At 35.0% G+C, this 21,416-nt stretch overlaps 1 long non-coding RNA gene across 1 annotated transcript in view; it reads left to right on the top strand.

Moving 5' to 3' along the window:
• Positions 1 to 916: 916 nt before the first annotated feature.
• The window catches only part of LOC149081295 (uncharacterized), a 67,132-nt gene continuing 46,632 nt past the window's right edge, over positions 917 to 21,416 (top strand). Inside the window, exons 1-3 of the long non-coding RNA XR_016193420.1 lie at positions 917 to 2,045; positions 2,582 to 2,675; positions 2,801 to 2,892. This is a non-coding gene — a long non-coding RNA (uncharacterized LOC149081295). The remainder of the gene's footprint in view (positions 2,046 to 2,581; positions 2,676 to 2,800; positions 2,893 to 21,416) is intronic.

Here is a 21,416-nt window from a genome sequence, read left to right as displayed (position 1 = left end):
CACGCACTATGTCATAGTCTCAAAGGCAATTAGAAATAAACACGATTTTATATATTTTTAAATTAAAATTTTTTTTTTAATTGCTGCTTGTATTTCCATAGATTGAAAATGCTATTTTTCATAGTATTCTGTAATACTGTGCAGATGTACGTGGTGTTTTGAATTTTTATACATTATAAAATAAGCAATTTCCTGATATAGCAGAGAGGATCAGACCATCAAAATCAATATGAGATCAGACATTCTATAACATTGAAGATAAACATATATTAGATAAACAGAGTAGTAGATAAACAGATATAAACTGTAGAATAAACAATTATTCTAACAGCCGAGCGGATAAGGCCATCAATAAGACATTACAGACACGATTCTACAATATTAAAAATAAACATGATCATGAATTAAATTTTTAATATTATAGACCGTGTTGCTCTGCCCAAAGAGACCTTTTTTACCCTTTCAGTGGCAATCCTGAGATATCTTGTCAAACCTGATCTGCTTTATTTCTGTCACCCCGAAATATTTTGTCTTCTATTAAAATGCAGTGAAACTGTTTTTACAATAAAATGTTTTCCATTCCCCTCCAACCAATCAACTGTTAGTGGGCAGAGTTAGCTATTGTTCTAGGTTAGATAAGAAGAAGAAGCGAGAAAAAAAAAGAAATATATGCTCAATATATAAATAATACAAAAAGGGTTCTCTTCATAGAAAGCCACACACATAATGGCAAGGTTTTGCAATTCCAAATGTGGCAATTTCAAATGCTGATCAGGAAAATTTCAAACACCACTTAAAGGGTTAAATGGGAGTTTGGCTTAGATTTGCACCTTAAAATTGAAAAACCAACTTAAGCTGACCATCCCAAACAGTGGGGCTAAAACAACTTTTAATAACTTACCACTAATCATGAGCTAATCCCAAAATATTGGTCTGAGGATGTGTTGTATCCACAGTGTGTACCAAGTCAAGAAAAACCTTGAAGGTTGTGGAAATGATTAGTTTTCTAAATTCAAAAGTCATAAGCTTGTCACAAAAGTTCAGCGATACAAGCAGAAATTGTAGTAAACCACTTTGAAAGTGCTCAAATATTAATGAATTTAGACAGCTTTATTTATTTTTTTTTTTTGGTTTCTTTTTTTTTTCCACATTGAATAAATCATGGAAACATCATGCGCGAAGAGACTTAGACATTGTAAATTCTATTTTATTTCATCCCATACAGTTAATTACAGGAAAACATAGGTGTACGTAGAATTTTCTCAAGGAGTGGATTTTCAGATTTTTTATCCTTCTTTGCAGGAAAGTATACTTACTGTAGAAAATATAATTACAAGAAAATGTACTTAATATGCAGGAAAAATAAGAACAGAAAGGTACATGTAATGTAGGAAAAGTAATTACAGGAAAATACACAATGTAGGAAAAATTACAGGAAAATACACAATGTAGGAAAAATTACAGGAAAATGTACTTTTAATGTAGGGAAAATAATTAAAATATACGTAATGCAGGAAAAATAAAAAAAATATACGTAATGTAGGAAAAATAATAACAGGAAAATGTATTTAATGCAGGAAAAATAAAAACAGAATTATACACAATGTAGGAAAAGTAATTATAAAAGAAAAATCAATTAACTTCAAATACATGAACCCAAACCAACAGGAAATTGATGAAAAAAAAAACTATGTAGAAAATATTGATGGAAAAAAATAAAGATGAGAGCCAGAAAAAAATGAGAAAAGAGCGCAGAATATTACAAAATTACGGAGAACGCGCTTGCGCATTGTAAGTTCCGAACAGTTTCCGAAGTCACGACAGTTTCCGAAGTATTTTACACGAAGTAACGACCGGTTCGAGAGTAACTCACTCCCGCTCCTCTGTGATTGGCCAAGTTCACCAGGGAATGTCGGATTTTTAGCCGCTAGTGTAAAAATAACATAAGAAGAAGCGTAATTTGTTGTGTTTATTTAACCTTTTTTTAATTGAGTTTAATTGATGTGATATCATGATGGATTTAGTTTATTATAATTCCTGATGGGGTAAGTGATTTATTATCATTTTGTATTTACTTTTGGTCTTTAATATTCTATTATGGACATTTTATTGCGGTTATAGGCTAGCATATGTTTAATGTACAGTATTTATTTATTTGAGCATTGTTATTTTGGTTTGGCTTAATGATGTTGTGGGAGTGTAATTTTTTGTTTTCCCTAGGATTTATTTCATTGATATTTATTTGCTATTAATTATTTAATTGTTGGGAGGTATGAGTTTTATGTGGTGTGTTTAATTGAGGTCTTTGGCGTTATCTGGTAGTGGTGAAATGATTTTTAGTTTTGGCAGTTAATTTTTTATTATTTTTGTGTGAGCTCTATGTTATATTGGGTATATATGAATTGTAGCTCTTATTTTGTTTATTTAGAGGAATATCTTTCCATGTTGATTTATAATTATTATTTCGTGAATTTATGGGAGTGTGTCTATTTATTGTTTATGTGTATTTTTTATTAAAGGTCTTTTATTAAAGGTTTTTCACTGTTATTGATTGCTTATATATTGTTTTGTATTTTTGAAGGTCTTTGGCGCCATCCATTGGAGACGATCTGTGTTAACATATATGGAAGATTTATTTTTTCTTTGAAATGAGTATTTTGTTATTTATTTATAAGGTCATTATTGATTTGGCTTGTTTTTGTTTTTATATTATTTGCGTTTGTGTGTTAAACATGTTATAATATTGTTTTGTTAATTTATTTATTTACTTATTTGTTTTATCCTTCTCTTTCCATTTTAGGACTGGGGGCTATGTGATGTTGATTATATGTTTATAGATTATTTGCTTTATATTATGTGGGGATGGATTATCATCTTTTCATTGTTGTTTAGGTAAGTTGATTTGATATTACTTTTAGAATTCTTTGGCAAATTTGTATGTGAGAAAGTTTCTTGGTCTTGGCAATCTCATTTTTTCGTTTTCTACGTAATTCACATTTCTCTCAGTTCTGCATATGGCAATTCCTCCATCTTATCGTGTAGATTTCTAGTTAGTCTTTTTAAATGTGTGGCGATTGATTCGATTTTTAGTTCATTACGTAAATCTGTTGTTCTGAAGTATCAGGGTGCTTCTGTGAATTTACGGAGTGTTTTGTTTTGAAAGATTTGAAGTTTATATATGTGTTCTTTGGCTGCAAAAGCCCAAGCTGGTGCTCCGTATGTTAGTATTGGCCTGACTATTTGTTTATACGTTAGTATTTTATTTTTTAAGCTTAGAGCTGATCCTGGGTAGCAAAATCTCATTAATTCTTCTATGGCTACATTAGCTTTTAGGATTTGTTTTTCAATGTGTTTTCGAAAATTTATTCTTATGTCTAACATAATGCCCAAGTAATTTGTTTCTGTTGAGTGGTTTATTGTGTGACCATTTATTTCTATGTATGTGTTTTCTGGGATTTTTCTGTTTGTGAGCCAGATTAAAATGTATTTATCTATGTTTAGTTTAGCTCTGTTTTTGTCGCTCCATTTTTCAACGTTTTCTATTAGTTCCTGGAGCTTATCGATCGCTTTGGCCGCTTTTCTGTTTGAGCTTATTATGATTACGTCGTCCGCATATTTCCCCAGTATGCCTTTAGGGTAGGGGTCTTCAACGTTTTACGCTCGAGGGCCACATAAAAAAATTTTCGCATTCCGCGGGCCACTCATTAATGACGTAGGGGGGCAACCCCCCACCCTCACCAAAGACGATCACAAATTAAATATGTTTCAAAATATTTTATAGAATTTAAACATTCAATTCAATTAATTTTAACAAATATTAATTTTGAATGATTTAAAAAAATAAAAAATTTCAAATTATAGTGTCAAAAAATTGACTTTATTGACCTTTTTTGCTATATTAATACATTTCTGTTACTGGAAAATGCTTTTGAAAGTTGGTAAATCTGAATTTTTCTCAGAGATTTCTTGTGCTTCTAATCAATATCAGTGTGTCCCACCCCCCTGCCAAAGGTTGATCCCACGTACACTCAGATACGACAAATTAAAATGAGAAGCGTACTGCATACTTTATGATTTCATTATGTAGCATTTCAAAAAATTAAGCTGAATTGAAGTAAGACCAATTATTTTAGGTATTTTTTACATTGTATGAAACAGAATGAAAATGGATGATTTTATACATATATATATGTTGAATTAATTATGCACCAAATAAAAAAAAATCTTTGGTTACTTACATTACGAATGTGAGTGGATGTAATTCCTAAATTAATGCGAAACTTGGCTGTATTTTTGCTTGACTAAAGCTTCAATGTTAGGCAAAATTTGTGTTGTTGCTATTCGTGAAGTATCCTCCAAATGCTGATCAGTCAGGCGTATTCTAGTTTTTGATTTTGTATTCTTAATTCGACTAAACAACAATGTAAGTGCTGCCAAATGTAGAAGATATGAACAATGAATATTTGCGTATTTCTGGATACTTTTGTTCGGACACATACTTGGAATAAAAATAAATTAATGAAGGAATTTCAAAAAAAAACTTGCATTTAACTGCAGAGAGTCACATTGCAAATCCACAAATTCTAATTGTAGCTCTGGGTGAACACTTTCGATATCAACCGAGAATGGTGAGGAAAATGTTTTCATAGAAATTTCGTTCTCGCAGAAGTCGGAAAATCTGCTTCTGAATTCCATTCTCAGATTTGAAATGCACTGTCCATAATCGTCTGGTTTCCAAGTTGTAGATCCATTTACCAACTTCAATAATTTTGTATGCAGTTTTTGTTTTGCAATTGACGTTTCCAAAGGACTAATTTAGTTTCGAATGCTTTTACGTTGTCATAAAAATTATGGACAAGTAGGTCTTTTCCCAGTAAGTGGTAGTTTAGATCATTCCGATGACCAGTGACATCGACAAGAAATGTGAAATTTCCCACCCACTTTTTATCTTGAAACTCTCCAGCAGGGTTGGTAAAAAAACCGGTTTTTTGAAAAACCAGGTACCTGTTTAAACCAGGTTTTTTTGGTTTAAACCAGGTTTTTTTGGTTTAAACCAGGTTTTTTTGGTTTAAACCAGGTTTTTTTGGTTTAAACCGGTTTTTTGTTTTAAATAGTATTAACATTAAAAACAATGAAATTTCTGAAAAATCATTCAAACTTCTAATAATTAACTAAAATTAAATGGTTATTAATGTAATTAACACTATTCCCATACTAATTAATCAATAAATATTTCTTACATTTTAACAAAAACCAACTTTTGCAATTTAATTATTTTTTGCTTAACTCAATGGATTACTGTGTGTTTGAAAATTCTTTTAATGTTATTATTAATCATATAATATATAAAGGTTTTTCTCCAGTTACTTTCAGTATACTTAATTAGGAAGCTATTTTGCAAAAAGTTATAAAAATTAGGTGAATATAATGTCTTTAATGAAGCATAAATAATTCAGATTAATTAGCAATGATTTATGATATACAAGGTGATTATAACTAAGGTTCTGATTTCAAAACACTGTAAAAAAAGAATGATTGTCAAGATGACTTGAAAATTGACATGAATATTCCTGAAAAAATTCAACTTTATTTGATAAAGGGGAAAAAATACTTAAAAATGTAAAATTAATGACATCATTTAACATGTGGGAAATTTGCACGCAGAATGGAAACGATAGCCAGTCATGGCAGAATGATAGCTTAATTATAGCATTTCACGATTTCATAATTCATGGAAACATCACAAAAAACGAAGTAATTGAACAAATAACTACAACTTACTTAAGAAATGTTAAATATGTTGTCCACCGCGTGTTCTGGCTATGAGGTTGAAAGCACAAAAATTCTTGTTCAACAGCAGAATCGGAGTATACCATGATCATAATGTGGATGTGCTTGCAATTCAGCTTTATTAAACCAAACACGTCCCCCCCCCCCCCATTAATATTCCTGAGGAACTTATATAGGGAATGTGCTGGACCCCAAAGCAGAATATGCCAAAATGTGCGACGTATGTTGCAGAACAACCAGTGCTGTTGCAGAACAATCTGGAAGAATTTTAAGAAAAGTGTAGAAAAGCGCTATTATGTATATGTGAATTTTTACTTGCAGAACATCGCAAAACATTCTGCTTTGGGGGTGCTGGAGATTGCAATTCACCAAAGTTTGCAATCTGACCACTGTTCATAACATTTTGAGGTGCCCCCACAGTCAGAAGTTGCAAGGGTTAAGGTGCATCCTGTCAAAATGGTTCTTCAGCAGCTGCTTTGCTGGTATTGCAATGTGCATCTTGATAGAAGTTCTATCCACACACTGATGCTGTGGAAGTGCCGAAATGATGTGGTTGCACAAAATAGATTATACTGCTGGCCAAGTACAGCATCATCTACTTGCACATTTTGCACGTTTTTCTTTTGCGAAAGAAACTTCCATTGCTTCAGGAGTATCCATGCAAATTTTCAAGTCATTCCGATCAGTACTTATTGTATAGTTTTGGAGAATCAAAATTCAAATTATAATCTCCCTGTATACAAATACAAATACAACGCCACAACAGGCAAATTGCCCAACGAGGTGGCTGACTTAAGAACATCATGGATCCCCGAGCCCCTACCTACTACTGCTACACCACACCCCCCCCCCCTGCGGAACCCTCCCCAACGAATCGGTAAATGCGGGAATGTGCGTGTACGTGTAGTGCAACCTGACGTATAGTTTGATTCTGTGTAATGCTTGTTATGTGTAGTGCTGTCATCTGCCCCCAGTTTTACTAACTATGAGTGAAGTGTTATGATTGAATGATTTACCGTTGTAGGACTGTTGCTCTCTGTGGCGAGACTTTTTAACGGGGAGATCGGCTCGCATTTGCGCCTTGAAGTTGGGAACCACAGAAAACCAACTTCAGCCGACCACCACTGTGGGGTTCGAACCCGGATCCTCGCATCACGAGTCCGGCACTATAACCACTCGACCACCACAGCGGCATAGCGTATATAGCTGATTATTTTTCATAAATCTGTTATTATTATTTAGTAGAACCCTGATTAACTGGGCTTAACAGTGTGTGTGTGAAAGTATAAAAAAAACTACTATTGAAAAAATATTAAGACTGGGAGATATAGAGTAGGACATGTGCTACTTCTTATGGGAAAGAAAATGAAAATGTATGTGAGGTAATGTAACTACTAGTACACTGGTCTTTGTCCTTTAAGGACAGCTGGTGTCTTTATTGGATTATAGGACCACCTGCCCCTAGCATGATGGTGTCACTACTGTAGCTGCTTCTTTGTGAAGAGAAAAAAGAAACCCTGTGAGATAAAATACACCACTACATTTAGATGTGTGATGCACTCCTTATTCATGAATTTGCTTAAGATAGAGCATCAGAATGTAGCCAAAGGTTAAAAAATGTTGTAAGAATGAGAAATTTTGGCTTTTATATATAACTTTAAATGACTAAGATACTTCATATGAAAAATCTATATATATTCTGGCCACTTTTATGAGACTTTTTGAAAAAAACCACTTATAAAATCTTATGTCATTTAAAGATATACCATCAGAATGTACCCCAAGGATATAAAATGTGGTAAAAATGAAACATTTTGGCTAATAATGAACCAATATGATATTTTTCAAGGAAAAAAATTATATTTAGGCAACTTTTATTTGATTTTATTTGATTTATTTGGTTTTTAAAAAAAACAAAGTGGTTTTTTTAAAAAAAAACCAAGGTTTAAACCAACGTGGTTTAAACCAAACAACCCTGCTCTCCAGTAAGTTTTCCTTCGGATTTCGTGAATTCATCACCTTTCTCCTTCAAGGAAAACAGGCGCTGAAGCATCTAGGAATGACCACTTTTCTTGAAAAAAAGTCTCATTTCTTCAACTTTCCTTTTTTTTGTTATCACAGTTCGCCATCGTGCACTCATTAAAAGGCTTCTCATGAAAGGCTTCAAAGACCAAAAACACAACTAAACGAACTGTACCAATATTGTACAAATCCTTTTTCCAACCAATCAAGATACACACATCCACCTGCTCCTTACCCAACCATGCACCCGAGAAATACGATACCATGGAAATTCCGTTCATTTCTGCTTTCTCCCACTCAAGGAGAATGGGATATACTCGAAGTTATTTATAGTGAAGAAGTGTATGGTGTGGTTTCTCTCTCTCTCTTTTACGTTAAAAGCCTTATTAAGAAGCTAAATACTGTACACTGATCAGCCTGTCCTTGTTATAAGTCTATATGAAGCTGGGTGACTTTGTTTTGTTGAAATCTTCGTATTACCTTATTTTTGAATGATATTGTGTCAATCGATCGAAATGTTTTGGCGGGTTACCAAAATAGCGACGGCGGGCCACCGGTTGAAGACCCCTACTTTAGGGACTAATGGATAATCGTCCATTAATAGGTTGTGTATTGTTGGCCCAAGGTTAGATCCTTGGTTGATGCCAGCTCTGATTTTTCTTTTTTGTTGATATTGTGTCGTTGATCTTGACTTGATAAGTTCTTGTTAGCCGCTGTGGTGGTCGAGTGGTTATAGTGCCGGACTCGTGATGCGAGGATCCGGGTTCGAACCCCACAGTGGTGGTCGGCTGAAGTTGGTTTTCTGTGGTTCCCAACTTCAAGGCGCAAATGTGAGCCGATCTCCCCGTTAAAAAGTCTCGCCACAGAGAGCAACAGTCCTACAACAGTAAATCATTCAACCATAACACTTCACTCATAGTTAGAAAAACTGGGGGCAGATGACAGCACTACACATAACAAGCATTACAGAGAAACAAACTTTACGTCAGGTTGCACTACACGTACACGCACATTCCCGCATGTACCGATTCGTTGGGGGGTTCCGCGGGGGGGGGGGGGGTGCATGTGTGGTGTAGCAGTAGTAGGTAGGGCCTCCAAAAAATGGCTCGGGATCCATGATGTTCTTAAGTCAGCCACCTCGTTGGGCAATTTGCCTGTTGTGGCGTTGTATTTGTATATGATCTCATGAATTTGATCATATTAGTGGGATATTCTCTTCTAATCATTTTGTGTAGAAGACCTTTGTGCCATATTTTATCGAAGGCTTTACTGTAGTCTAGTAGTGCTGCAACAGCATAATCCTTGTAGCTTTCATTTCCTGGAGATATTTGACGATTCTTACTAGTTGGTGTACTGTCCCGTGCCCTTCTTTGAAGCCGAATTGTTCGTACCTACCTAGTAAGTTGTCATTTGTGTATTTGTTTAATCTTGCTTTTATCATCTTTTCGAAAACTTTAGATAGATGTGGTAGTAAAGCTATTGGGCGGTAACCTATTGTAAACATTGGTGGTTTGTTAGGTTTTGGGATCATTTTTATTATTGCGTTTTTCCAAAATTTGGGGAAGTATGCTAGTGTTTATAAAGCAGGTTAATTAGGTTGACAAGTGATGTGATCATATTTGGTGTTAATAGTTTTATTGCTTTTGATGTTATGCCATCATTTCCTGGTGCTTTTTTTTTGGTTTTAACTTTTTTAATACTTGTTGTATTTCCTCATTGTTTGTGGGTGTCATTATGTTTATTTCTTCTTCCATTTCTGCCTGTAGAAATTGTTCAACTTCTCTTTTTATTTGTTGTGTTCTGCTTTCTAGTGTGTCAGGGTTAGGTTTAAATTGCTGTTCTAAGTCTATGGAGCATTCGTTGGCTATTTCTTCGTCTTCGTATATTAGCCCGTTGTTTCTACTGTGTATGACTGGTATCCCTATTCTTTTTTTATTTTTCATTCGTCTTTGTATTTCGTATAGTGATTCGTTTTCAGGTTTTGCATCCATGATCCACTCGGCGAATCTTATATTTTTAAATTTCTTCCCTTGTTTCTCTAAATTTTTGATCGTATAAAACTTTGTGTCTAGGATCTCTTGTGTTTTGCCATCTTTTTCTGTGTCTATTTTTATCTCTTATCATGTCCTTTAGCCATTGCGGTAGTTTTAATGGGTGTAGATCTCGTGTTTTAGTTGTTATGGATTGGTTTAGTGCAGTTTGTATGTGTTCTGTGATTAGTTGTCATACTTTCTGCTTCTTGTTATGTGTGGATTATACTATAGTCCCTCAGCTTGGTTTGATATTGTTCCCAGTTGATGATTTTTAATGGTTCAATTATTTTTTCTCTGTACATGTCTAGTTCAATTTCGATTGGTAAATGATCTGAGTTGAGCTCATTTAATACTATTGGTGTTATCATTGTGTGTATTCCTTTTGCTAGGGTAATGTGTAATACGTCGGGTCTGTGATATGTGTTACGTGGGCGATGTGTTGGTGTTCTGGTTCCGATTACTTGTATATTTTTTCTGTCACAGAACTCTTTTAGTTCCTTCCCTCTACGGGTGCTGATGTTTGAATGCCATTGTGTGTGCTTTGAGTTTAGGTCTGCCATAAGTATGCATGGTATTGTGCAGTGAAATATGTCCTGTATTGCATTTAGATCATGTTCATTATTTGGGGGTTTATAAGCTACAGCTATTCTTAGTTTGATTGATCTGTTGAATGATACATCAATGGCAATGAATTCTAGATTGTTTGAGTCTTGTAGTTGGGGTATATTGTATCTAAGATGATTTTTTAAGTATATTGCCACTCCTCCTTTGCGGCCAGTGAGGCGGTCTTTTCTTATGCATGTGTAATTCGCTATCTTCGCCAATTTCCCTGGTTTGAGGAAGGTTTTGCTTACTAATACAACGTCTGTTTTCCTGTCTATTAATAGTTCTCTTAGTTCTGGAAGGTCTTCGGTGATTCCATCGGCGTTCCAGTGTAATATTGAAATTGGTTTTGGTAGTTGTTCCATTATTGATGGGTGTGAGTGTTTGTGTTTTTTTTTTGTTTTTTTTTATATGGAGGTTTTATTATATTTGCTTTCTTTATATTATTAGTTGTTATCTAGGAGGCTTATTATTTTTAAGAGTGCTTGTTGTATGTGGTCTATCTTCTCTTCTATCGATTTGTTTGTTTTTAGTTGAAAAAGGCATGTTCCTGCCCATTTAGTTATCTCTTTTTTTTCATTTCTATTTAGTTGTCCGTTGTTTTGATTGTTTTGAATAGTTATTTGATCATTTTTTGCTGCAGCTATTATGTTTTCTTGGGTGTTTACTTGTGTATTGGTATCGCTTATGTCTTGCTGGTATGTGTTTGTGTCAGTGTATTGTCCATTGTTTGTTGTTAGCTGGTAATTGTTATTGAAGTTGTTAGCTGGTAATTGTTATTGAAGTTGTTAGCTGGTAATTGTTATTGAAGTTGTTAGCTGGTAATTGTTATTGAAGTTGTTTCTATTAGTGTTTCTATTTTGTTGCATTCGTTTGAAAGTCACTTTGTTTTTGTTCCTGGGGTTTTCTGGGCATCCGGCTCAACTGGCGATGTGGCTTCCTTTATATAGAACGCATGTTGGTGGCCCTTTGGATCTGTTTCGGGTGCACAGATATGTCCAGTGGTTTTGTGAGCATTTCATGCATCTTTCTGTGTTAAAACAGTTTTTTTGGCCATGAAAAAATCGTTGACATTTATAACACTGTATTATTCTGCCTCTTCTTTTGTAGGTTTCAACTGTAATTCTTATGTTCATGAGGTTATCAATTTCGAAAATCTTATTCATTCCTTCAGATTTTGGCGTTTCCACCATAAACATAAGTAATGGTTTTTTTTTATCTGAAGCTTGTCATGGAGCTGATATTAATTACTTCTATATCTTTGTCTTCTAAGCAGCTTTTAATGTCTTCTGGTTTACAAGATAGATGTAAATTCTGGATTACTACTTTAATAGTGTCTCTTGGGTTGATGCTGTATGTGTGATAGTCTATTTTGTTTTCTTTTAGGTATCTGGTTACAGATACATAATCTTCCATACTATTGAGTTGAACTTTAAAATTTTCATTTAAATTTTGCCCGGAGAATTCATATTCACAAATTTCTTCGAGCTTTTCATTTAATTTTGGCCAGTTTTCTATATTGGTAAGTATGAGGGGGGGAGGGGGAGCTGTGGGTAGCGATTAAGTTTGGCTAGTGTTTTTTTCTTGATTACTGTGTTGAATTTCTTATTGTTGTTTTCGTTTGCATCTTCATTATTTTCCTCTGTTTCGCTTGAAATATTGAGGTCTTGTTCCATTTGCACATTTGTGTGAGCTTGGCTTGTGTGCTTTTTATTTGGTTTTTTTTATTTTTGCCATTTTCTTTGTACGATGTGACTGCGTAACTAGTTGAAGATTGTGGATTACTAAATTCATCATTTGTATTAGCGTCTAGATTGTATGGGATGTTGTACCCTGCCTCATCTGCGCTTGTTTCACTTGGGCTGACTTCCGTTTTTTCCTTTATTGAATTTTTTAGCTCTTGTTGCAGAGGGTTCATTTTTTGGATTTTAGTTTTGCCTTTTTTGTTGATTGTATTTGTGTGTGTGCAGAAGGACCTAAAAAGCTTTAGCCCGAGTTTTATCATTTCGTTTTTTTAAACTTCGGGGGCTACTTCAAAGTGCAATTCTGCATAGCTTTGGTATTTTTGAAAAAGATTGGCGAAAATTATTATTTTTTAAATAAGTGGGACATTCAGGGTTATCCACTTTGCTTCGCTCGTTTACATATTTTTCTGCGTCTAAGATGGCTGCTTCCAAACTGTCCCAGAATCTTTCCTTGCCATTCTTAGATCCCTCATTTAGGAAGTCTGCAATATTTTGGGTGTTTTGCCAAAGCAGTCTGGCAACTTTTAGAATTTTAGTGGGGCCTAATATGCATTTCAGTTCTTTAGATGCCATGTCTAATTACCCCCAAAATAACGAGAAGGCATGCAATGAAGTAGTAACTTACCACCGGTATCCTGAATCACTTTAGGTTTCAATAAGTGTGGCACAGACAAAATTTGATTTTCTTCTCACGATTTATGCGACAAATATGCGTGAAAAATGGGTAAGCCTTTTAGTGATCGAGCCGTACCAGTGGAGTGGTTTTCGTTCCTGTCTCCTTCAGAAAAGGCTTAGTGCGATTGAGCCGAGTTCTCGATTGAGATCGTTGCATTTCTTTTATTTCGCTGGAGTGACCTTTAGTAACAAGGAGGGGGGGGGGGTACTTTTTCTCCTACTAGTGCCTTGTTGGAAACATCCATTCTTATTTCGTCAAGAAAACCGTTGAGTTGCCGGAATTCCACTCAGAGTTGGAGAGCTATCCGGACAACCTGTAGCTTAAGCAGTTGGAGAGAGAGTGGACCATCGCGATCGTCCTCCATCTTGTTTTCAAAAATACATGCAGCAGCAGACGGAAAAATGATAAACACGTGCTGCTTTATTGACGAATCAGCATCAAGATCATCATCATCACTTGTTAAACGCCGTGGTCTTGTCATAACTGGTCACTGGTTAGACGAGAATACCGATTTTTTTCTAACATGCACTATAGCATTCATCCGCATGTTATTCGATCGGCCATTTAACTGTCGCTCTGTGAATACGGCCATAACCTTGAGAATAATTCTTCATTATGAAATAAACACTATTTTGAATAACATAAGTAAGAAATACTACATACTTTTTATAGAAATTCCCTGATTTAATTTACAATAGAACATAGAAAAAATTACAGTAATTTCCAATAAATAAGTCGCATCCTGAAGAATGGCCGGGAAAAAAAGTTTTCGCAGAAAAATCGCAACATCTTTTTTTTACACGTCACAGCTTTGTATGAAGGCAGAAACACACTGTACTGACATGACGTGATTATTCCGAGTCTAGATGTGGAAAACGTATTCATGCTTTTTTTTTGGGGGGGGGGGGTTGAGCCAGTTCCCCAAAATTAATAGGGGGGGGGGTCTCGATCCCATTGACCTAATACAAGTTTATGCCTATGGCAGGTTCGAAGCACTTCCCTGTGAAAAATCGGGATCCTCGCAAAAGATGTCAGTCCAAAAGCCCGGTCCAACGGAGACAGGATCATTTTTGTTGTGGGGGGAAGAATATGTAATTTTTTTACCCTCTCCACTGAAAAAATCGATCAAAACGGTATTTTTCGTCCCCCTTCCCAGAATTAGCAGCCCCCTCAATATTACTGTGAAAACTGCATTTCCCCTAGTTCCGGCCCTGGTTATTTAAGTGTAGGGGTACTGGAAACAGGGCTGCAACTGGTGGGGTCAAATTAACAGGGTGCCGGACCGGGGATATAATAAATAGATATATAGTCAAACCTCGTTAATGAGTCACTCTTGGAAGAGCAAAAATATGACTTAACAAGCGGAGTGACTCGTTAAACGGAGCAAGCCATAGCTGTGCCAATTCCTGCCTGAGGACAATTGGAACTTCCAAAAGGTGACGTGGTAAGCAGAGTGACGTATTAACCGGGTGATGCACTAACAGGGTTTGACTGTATATATAAAATGAACGATGCTATCATAAATAGTTTGGGAATCCCTGATTTGTAAGGAGAAAATTTTATATTTCTAGAATTAGAATGCAATGGTACCCGGCTCAGGGATTGATTTCTTTTCTTTTTTTATGTTAATTTTATTTTACTATTTTGGCACCGGAACCTAGGAGCGGAGGATATTTGAGCCCTCCCAACCCCAATAAGGGGGCTGAGCCCAGGGCTGCAACTGGGGGGGGGGGTGCAGGCGGGTCTGGTCAACGCCATCTATAGCTAGAAGGCCTCCCCACTGATTCGTGACGTCAGCAATAGTCGACAGCCGTGTTTGCTGCTATTTTTTTCTTCCTATTTCCTTATAACTTGCATTATACATATATTGATACTGATTTTTCTTAAATCTTGGGGAAGACAGTTTTCTCAACTGCAGGATTATCATACAGTCGAACCTCGATATAACGAACTCTGATTTAACAAATTAATCGATTCAATGTTTTCTTTAGAATTTTCTGCATATAAATTTGTGTTAATCTGCACCCAATTTTTAAAAAACGATTTTTCTTGTTACAACAGAAAAAAAATTTCGATTTTGGATAATTCGTTAAATCGAGATTCAACTTCATTTTCCATTTCGATTCAGTTCAGATACGTTATTATATGAACGGAAGAAAAAATTTGATAACTTGATTATCTTTGTCCTACCACGGTCATTATCCACACATGATGTGTAATGGTTTATTAAAAATTGTTTAAATCAATTTTTCGAATGGCAGCGCATGGAGGGGGGAAATTTAAAGTTAAGTATTAATGCGTTAGTTAAAGTATGCAGTTGAAGCTGAAAAATTCATTGGTAAGCTAAAGAAGAAAACATAACAGCTAAATAGATTGAATTTTTTTTAAAAAGAAATATGCATTTTAATATGAAGCAAATCAAGAACTCAATAAGAAAAACATTACATTTCAAGCAGTACTTTTATTGGTTGCATCACAATTCAAACTCATAAGTGGAAATTATGGAAACAAAAATGTTACAATATTTTTGCCATTTAAAAATATTTTCTCATTAAGACACATAATTATTCGTATTAAGACAAAAAATTTCACTGAAATAGAGAAATAATAATTTAAACTGATAATAATATAATACACACACAATAATTTAAGTGATTCAAAAAAATTTAGGGAAATAAAAACTAATTCTAAGCAGTCAAAATTACAGAATGGATAGAAAAATCAAGGCATGATTCACATATAAAAAACAATGGTTTGAAAAGTCATAACACATATTAACAAGAGATATCAAGATTATGCAAAAAAGGAAAAACCAAACTGGAACCAACAAAGTATAAAAATGACATAGCATAATAATAATTAAAAAAAAGCTTCATTTCGTAACAGTTTGCAGTTTTCTGTTTTTGATTGTAGCTCTCTCTAACAATTGTTCTTGAATTGTTTCATTGGTTTCTGTTTCATTTTTCGGAAGTTTACATATTGTGTCACCTGCTCTTTTGTTTATTTTTCGTTTTGATGTTTCTTTGCATTTCAACAGGTGTTCTTCATTTTTTTTTTGACAATTTTTCAAAAATGTATTTACAGCATGGGTGATTATATACTATGGAAAGCTTAGGGGGCTCATTGAAGTAAGACATGGCCTTACCATTTATTGCATTATTGTCTGTGCAAACCACTATAACTTTAAATCCTATTTTTTCCAGACCAATGATGACTTTTTTGATAGTTTCGAACAAAATTTCAGAAGTAATTCTTGAAACCGGTAAAATATGTACAACATCATTATGAGAAGACAAAAAACTTTGAATCATAAATGTAAATGCACTTGTTGCACTACAATTGTTTTCACCAACTGCTCCAACTATGTTACCTCCTTTATAATCTATATGTGCTTTAATGTGAATTTCATCTACCATTAAAGAGATTATTTTATCATTGTTGGTAAGAGCTTCAAAGCGTTGCCTTGCGTAGGATAGAAAATTCACATCGATCTGTTCATGTGAAGGGTCAAGACTGAAGGTACTGCATAATCTTTGAAGAGTATTGGGATGAGGTAAAATAAGTAGCCCAGAGTTACGCAAATATTTATACGAATGTGGAGATATAGAATGCAATAATGAACAGAATACTAATAATTCTTTAGAATATCTAAATTTCTGTTTTTCTAACAATAATAATTTAATTTGCTCTAGAATGAAATTAACAACACATTTTCTATCACCGGGTAAATCATTTTGAAATTTTGACAAAATAGCCATCAATTCATTATATACATCAGATGGAGCAGGATTTATAAGTGATGTGCCTATACATTTCAAAATATTATTAATAATTATAATATCATCAACTTTGATGGGAAATTTAAACTCACCTACTGAATTGACAGGTGCATCTCCAAAATAATGAACCATATTCATTAAATTGTCAATAACTAATGATCGAATTACTTTGGGAGCTGGTGCACACTCTACCATCATAAAGATGACTGATTTTTCTTTACACAACATTGTCCACTGCTCATTCAGTTCAATGAGTGAAAGTTTGTTCTTCAGTTCATTGAAGTCTTTGCAGCAATTTCTTTCATTAAACAGAGATTGTGCAACAGTGCTTGCTTCTATCGCTCGCTGTAAATGATTCATTTCAGCCCTAGCTCTTTTTGACTCTGGACTTTCTCTGCGATTACCAGCACCTGCCAGATACTTCGGGCAGTTAGGAAATACAGTGGGAAATGCACCTTTTCTCAAGCTGGGGCATTTCAAAGGTGCTGTTAGTAAAACTCCTGTCCTTGCATCATAACAAGACGACTCTCTGATGAGATCATTCGAAGTGAAATGTAGCTCACATACCTGTAATAAAGTAATATATAAACACATTTTTTATTTTAATAACACAATTTCAACAAAGATATTTAAACACATAAAGAAAATCATTTCCTGTTCTATATGATTGCTTTGGACACTTTTTTTTTCTTCAAATCAATGTAAATGCTGAAAAGTAAAAATTCTAACCCCATCTTTTTTTTTCTATTCAATGTCCCCCCCCCCCCAAGTCCTTCTATATTTTTTAGTCATGTCTGCTGGTGTAAAAAAATGTAATATATTCAATATTGAGAATACAAGCCTTACTCTCAACTTCCCCATATTAAGGGGGTCACATACTTGCTAACACAGGGAAAATTTATAATATAATTAAAAATACTATTTAGCCATTGATTTATTAGACATTTTTTTCTTGTATTTTTGATTAAATATTCTATCCTATGCTTGTATAAAAAAATTTATACATATCTCTAATACTTTATTTCTTAAAAATTTTCAAAAAAATGCATTAAAAATAGCTTGCACACATGAGTGACATGACATCAATGTAACAATACAATATTAAAATCACGAAAATGATTCATTTCATAAAATGAACTTAAAGATTGAAATCGCATTGAGTCATCATTATTTAAAATTTAAATTTTCAAAACAATAATTTTTTTTTATAAATTAAATATTCATAAATTGATCTGAAATCTTACACCTTATTCTGTTTTATTCTTTTTAATTTCTCAATTTTGTATGGTTAGTCATGTCTGTTGGCGTAAAAAAAATTAATGTCATGTCATTTTATCATGGGCGTCATTTTATCAAACTGTTTTTAATGAATTTTTAAAAAAAAATAAGTATTAGAGAAATGTAAAATTTTATACCAGCATAGGATAGCATATTTAATCAAGAATATTTGAAAAACATTCCAATAAATCAATGGTAAATAATATATAGTATTTTATACAAGTCTTTTTAATGACATTTTAACTTTTCTCTATGTTAAAAAGAATGTAACCCCTCAAGGAATCTTTTTTTTTTTTTCATCAGCACATTAATATTGAACGTTCTGGTGATTTATAAGAGGAAGAAGAGGTGTGTGTGTGTGCGTGCGTTTGCTCAATCCAATAAATGCATAAAATATTTTGAAATACTCACCCTAGAACTTGAAGAAGGAGTGAAGTCATCTTCCCTTCTTAATGCTTTTATCCATTTCAGCCGTGATTCTGGATCGTCTGGGAAACTAAAAGTTGAAACCTTATTGTCTTTATCATAATTTCCCCGACAATTAGGGGCTACACAATGATGAGGCATTGCTTTTTCTTACGTGAAATACATTAATATTACTAACGAATAAATTTAAAAAAGAAGGCGAAAGCTCCAGAGCACACACAAAAATGGCACTTCCAACGGATTCCAAGCTACGAAGAGGGAGACAACGACACGAGAATTCCTGTCCAGCTGTCCACTAGTCGTGACGTCACGAAGCTACTTGACAGCTCTGCAGAGGCCTTGTGCTTTAGAAGGTGTTGGTCTGGTGCCCCGGGTGCTGTACTAGAGGGGGGCGCAAATTTCACTCTTTAATCTCTCCTTCAACGTTATGAGGGGGCGCCAAAATGCATATGCTTGCCCCGGCTGACCAAGCATCTAGTTGCGGCCGTGGCTGAGCCAACGCCTACTAGAGAATTTTCAGTGGGTGTTGTTTTCTAGTGGGTGTTGTTTTCTAGTGGGTGTTGGCTGAGCCTCTCCCCAATATTTTTTAGAAAAACAATGCAGTGCATCCTCTGTTTCCTGCGCATGCGCTTCAGTCCCGTATATACAGGACGGCCAGCAACTTTCAGCGATCTCTCCCCACCCAATGTTAATTTCTTCATGTCGGCGCCTCTGTTGTGAAGTCTCGAAAAATGTTACAGGCCTTCGATCTTGTAAATAAGCTTAATCGTTGTTCACTTTACCTCCTCCCACTTTTTTATTTTTTCTGTTGTCTCATGTCCCCATCTCCAAGGTCACACTCAACAAAAGAAGAAATGCTGTTCCGACAGTACAAGCAAGAGAAAGGATTCCCCCCAAGTTATCTCCAGAGGTACAGCAATTTACGATGGGAGGATGCAATTTAGGATGGATGGATGCCGGGGTCTAAAGAAAAGTAAAATTTCGAGCAGATGATTTCTACTATTTAGAGAAATTTTTGTCGAAGTTTTTTCTGAGCCAGGTGTGCGAAACATATCCACTCAAATTTTTGGGGAGGGGGGGGGGCCGAGCCGGCTCTTCAAAAATGTTGGGGGGGGGGGCTCAGGCCCATGGGCTGGATACAAGTTTACGCCTATGCCGACCAGGTGACCCAGGATCATGGTCATCATACGTTGGAACATGGCAGGGGCATTGTTGAGCCCAAAAGGCATTACTTTGAATCGGTACATACCTGAATCAGTATTTTGTAACTGCTAAAAGGCAGTTTTATCTCGATCTTCTAGCCTCACTGGAACTTGCCAATACCGCGATGCCTGCGAGTCACCTACTCGTTGCAAAATGTGATCAATGCAGGGCAACAGATATGTATTGGGCGCTGTGATTTTGTTGACTTTTTTGTAATCTACTACAAACCTCCAATCCCCTGTCTTTTTTTTTTTATGAGGAAACAAGGAGAGCTCTAATTTGTAGAAGCAGGTTCCATTATATCATCTTTTAACATTTGCTGAACCTGTTCCTCAATCAATATTTTTTTCCAACGTGGGAGAGAGAACTGTGGGCGAAAAACTGGTTTTCTATCGGTAATGATCTTGTTTGATCATTTGAGTTTTGCCTATTACATTTCTGAACAAATTTTGATAACTGTTCAACAAATTCAACAATTGATCTTTCTGATCGGGATCAAACTCCGAACCTTGAACCAAGTTTCTAATTTTTTCATGATCAATTTTTCCCTTATAACGCAAGAGACCCCCCTTTTAATTCGCGAGTTTTAAAATCGACTACGATCTCAGCTCGATTCAAAATATCATTACCCAACAAAAATTTGAATGGAACTCTAGTGAGTACCACCAAATCTGCGTTGACAATACTATTACGTATTTCAACCTGAGCTTTAAGAACTCCGACAGGTCGGCAATACTCACCAGAGGCCAATCTAAAATTAACCCCTTTATAAGGTAGAATTTTACATTGATTTGAACTCAATTGTCGAGCAAGATCTAAACTGATCACAGAATGATCGGCGCCAGTATCGATGATTGCATTTACAAAAACATTGTTGATCCTTACAACGGGAAACAAAAAATCCAATTGAGGGGGTTTTTGATGAACGGGCACACTACCCCCTTTTAGGTACCCGAAGAAAAGTTTCCCCGATTTTGATCATTTAAGGGGCATCTCCTTTGGATATGTCCAACCTGATTACAACAAAAACATCTTATCGTTGACTGGAGGTTACTAGATCTTGTGATCACATTATTCGTAGGCCTACCACGCCTGCGTGATTGAACATTTGGAACAAAATTAACTCGTGATTGTGAAAACTGGTCTATCATTATAAACAGATATTGTAAGGTCATTGGTTTCCTCACTTCAAGAAAATTCTTGACCAGATAGGGAAGTTGTGACACAATCAATTCGATCTTTTCTGCTACGGGGTCTGACAAATCAAAAGACTGAAAAAGACCTAATTTATGTAGGACGAAATCTTGATACGATCCCGAAGAATAATTTTCTGAAAATAATGCTCGAGCCAACTCAACACGAAAATGATACTTTGAGAACGTTTGCAATAATAAATTTTTGAATTTTTCCCATGAGTGATCACGCCCCCAAGTCTCCCACTCATATTTTCCAATATTTTGCCACCACCATTGAGCTCTGCCTTCGAATGTGCTAACAATCAGTTCAACCCTATTGGGTATATTACACAATGCAAAATAAGACTCACATTTAAGCAAGAAACTTCGAACATCTTCGTTTTGCCCAGAGAACTTTAAATTTCCCCAACCCCGTTGAATTGGAAAATTCAAAGCATTACTTGGGTTAAGCGGAACTACTGGGGGAAAGATTACCTGAGTCTCATTAGCAAGATTAATCCTGTTAATAGGATTAGAAAAAGACATTCGAATCAATAATAGGATTTGTATAAGACATATTCGAATCTACGGAATCTGGTTCAATTTGAACCGACACATATTGACTGCCCACATTTCTAGGCGTACTATGATCCATACCAAAAAATAAAATGTAACTTCAAATGTAT

Source organism: Pholcus phalangioides, unplaced genomic scaffold (genome assembly GCF_987345545.1).
Source record: "Pholcus phalangioides strain wild (caught in Gottingen) unplaced genomic scaffold, Ppha-v1.0 ptg000010l_1, whole genome shotgun sequence".
NCBI lineage: Eukaryota > Metazoa > Arthropoda > Arachnida > Araneae > Pholcidae > Pholcus > Pholcus phalangioides.
The sequence above is the reverse complement of the archived record's forward strand: the minus strand, read 5'-3'. Positions and strand labels throughout refer to the sequence as shown.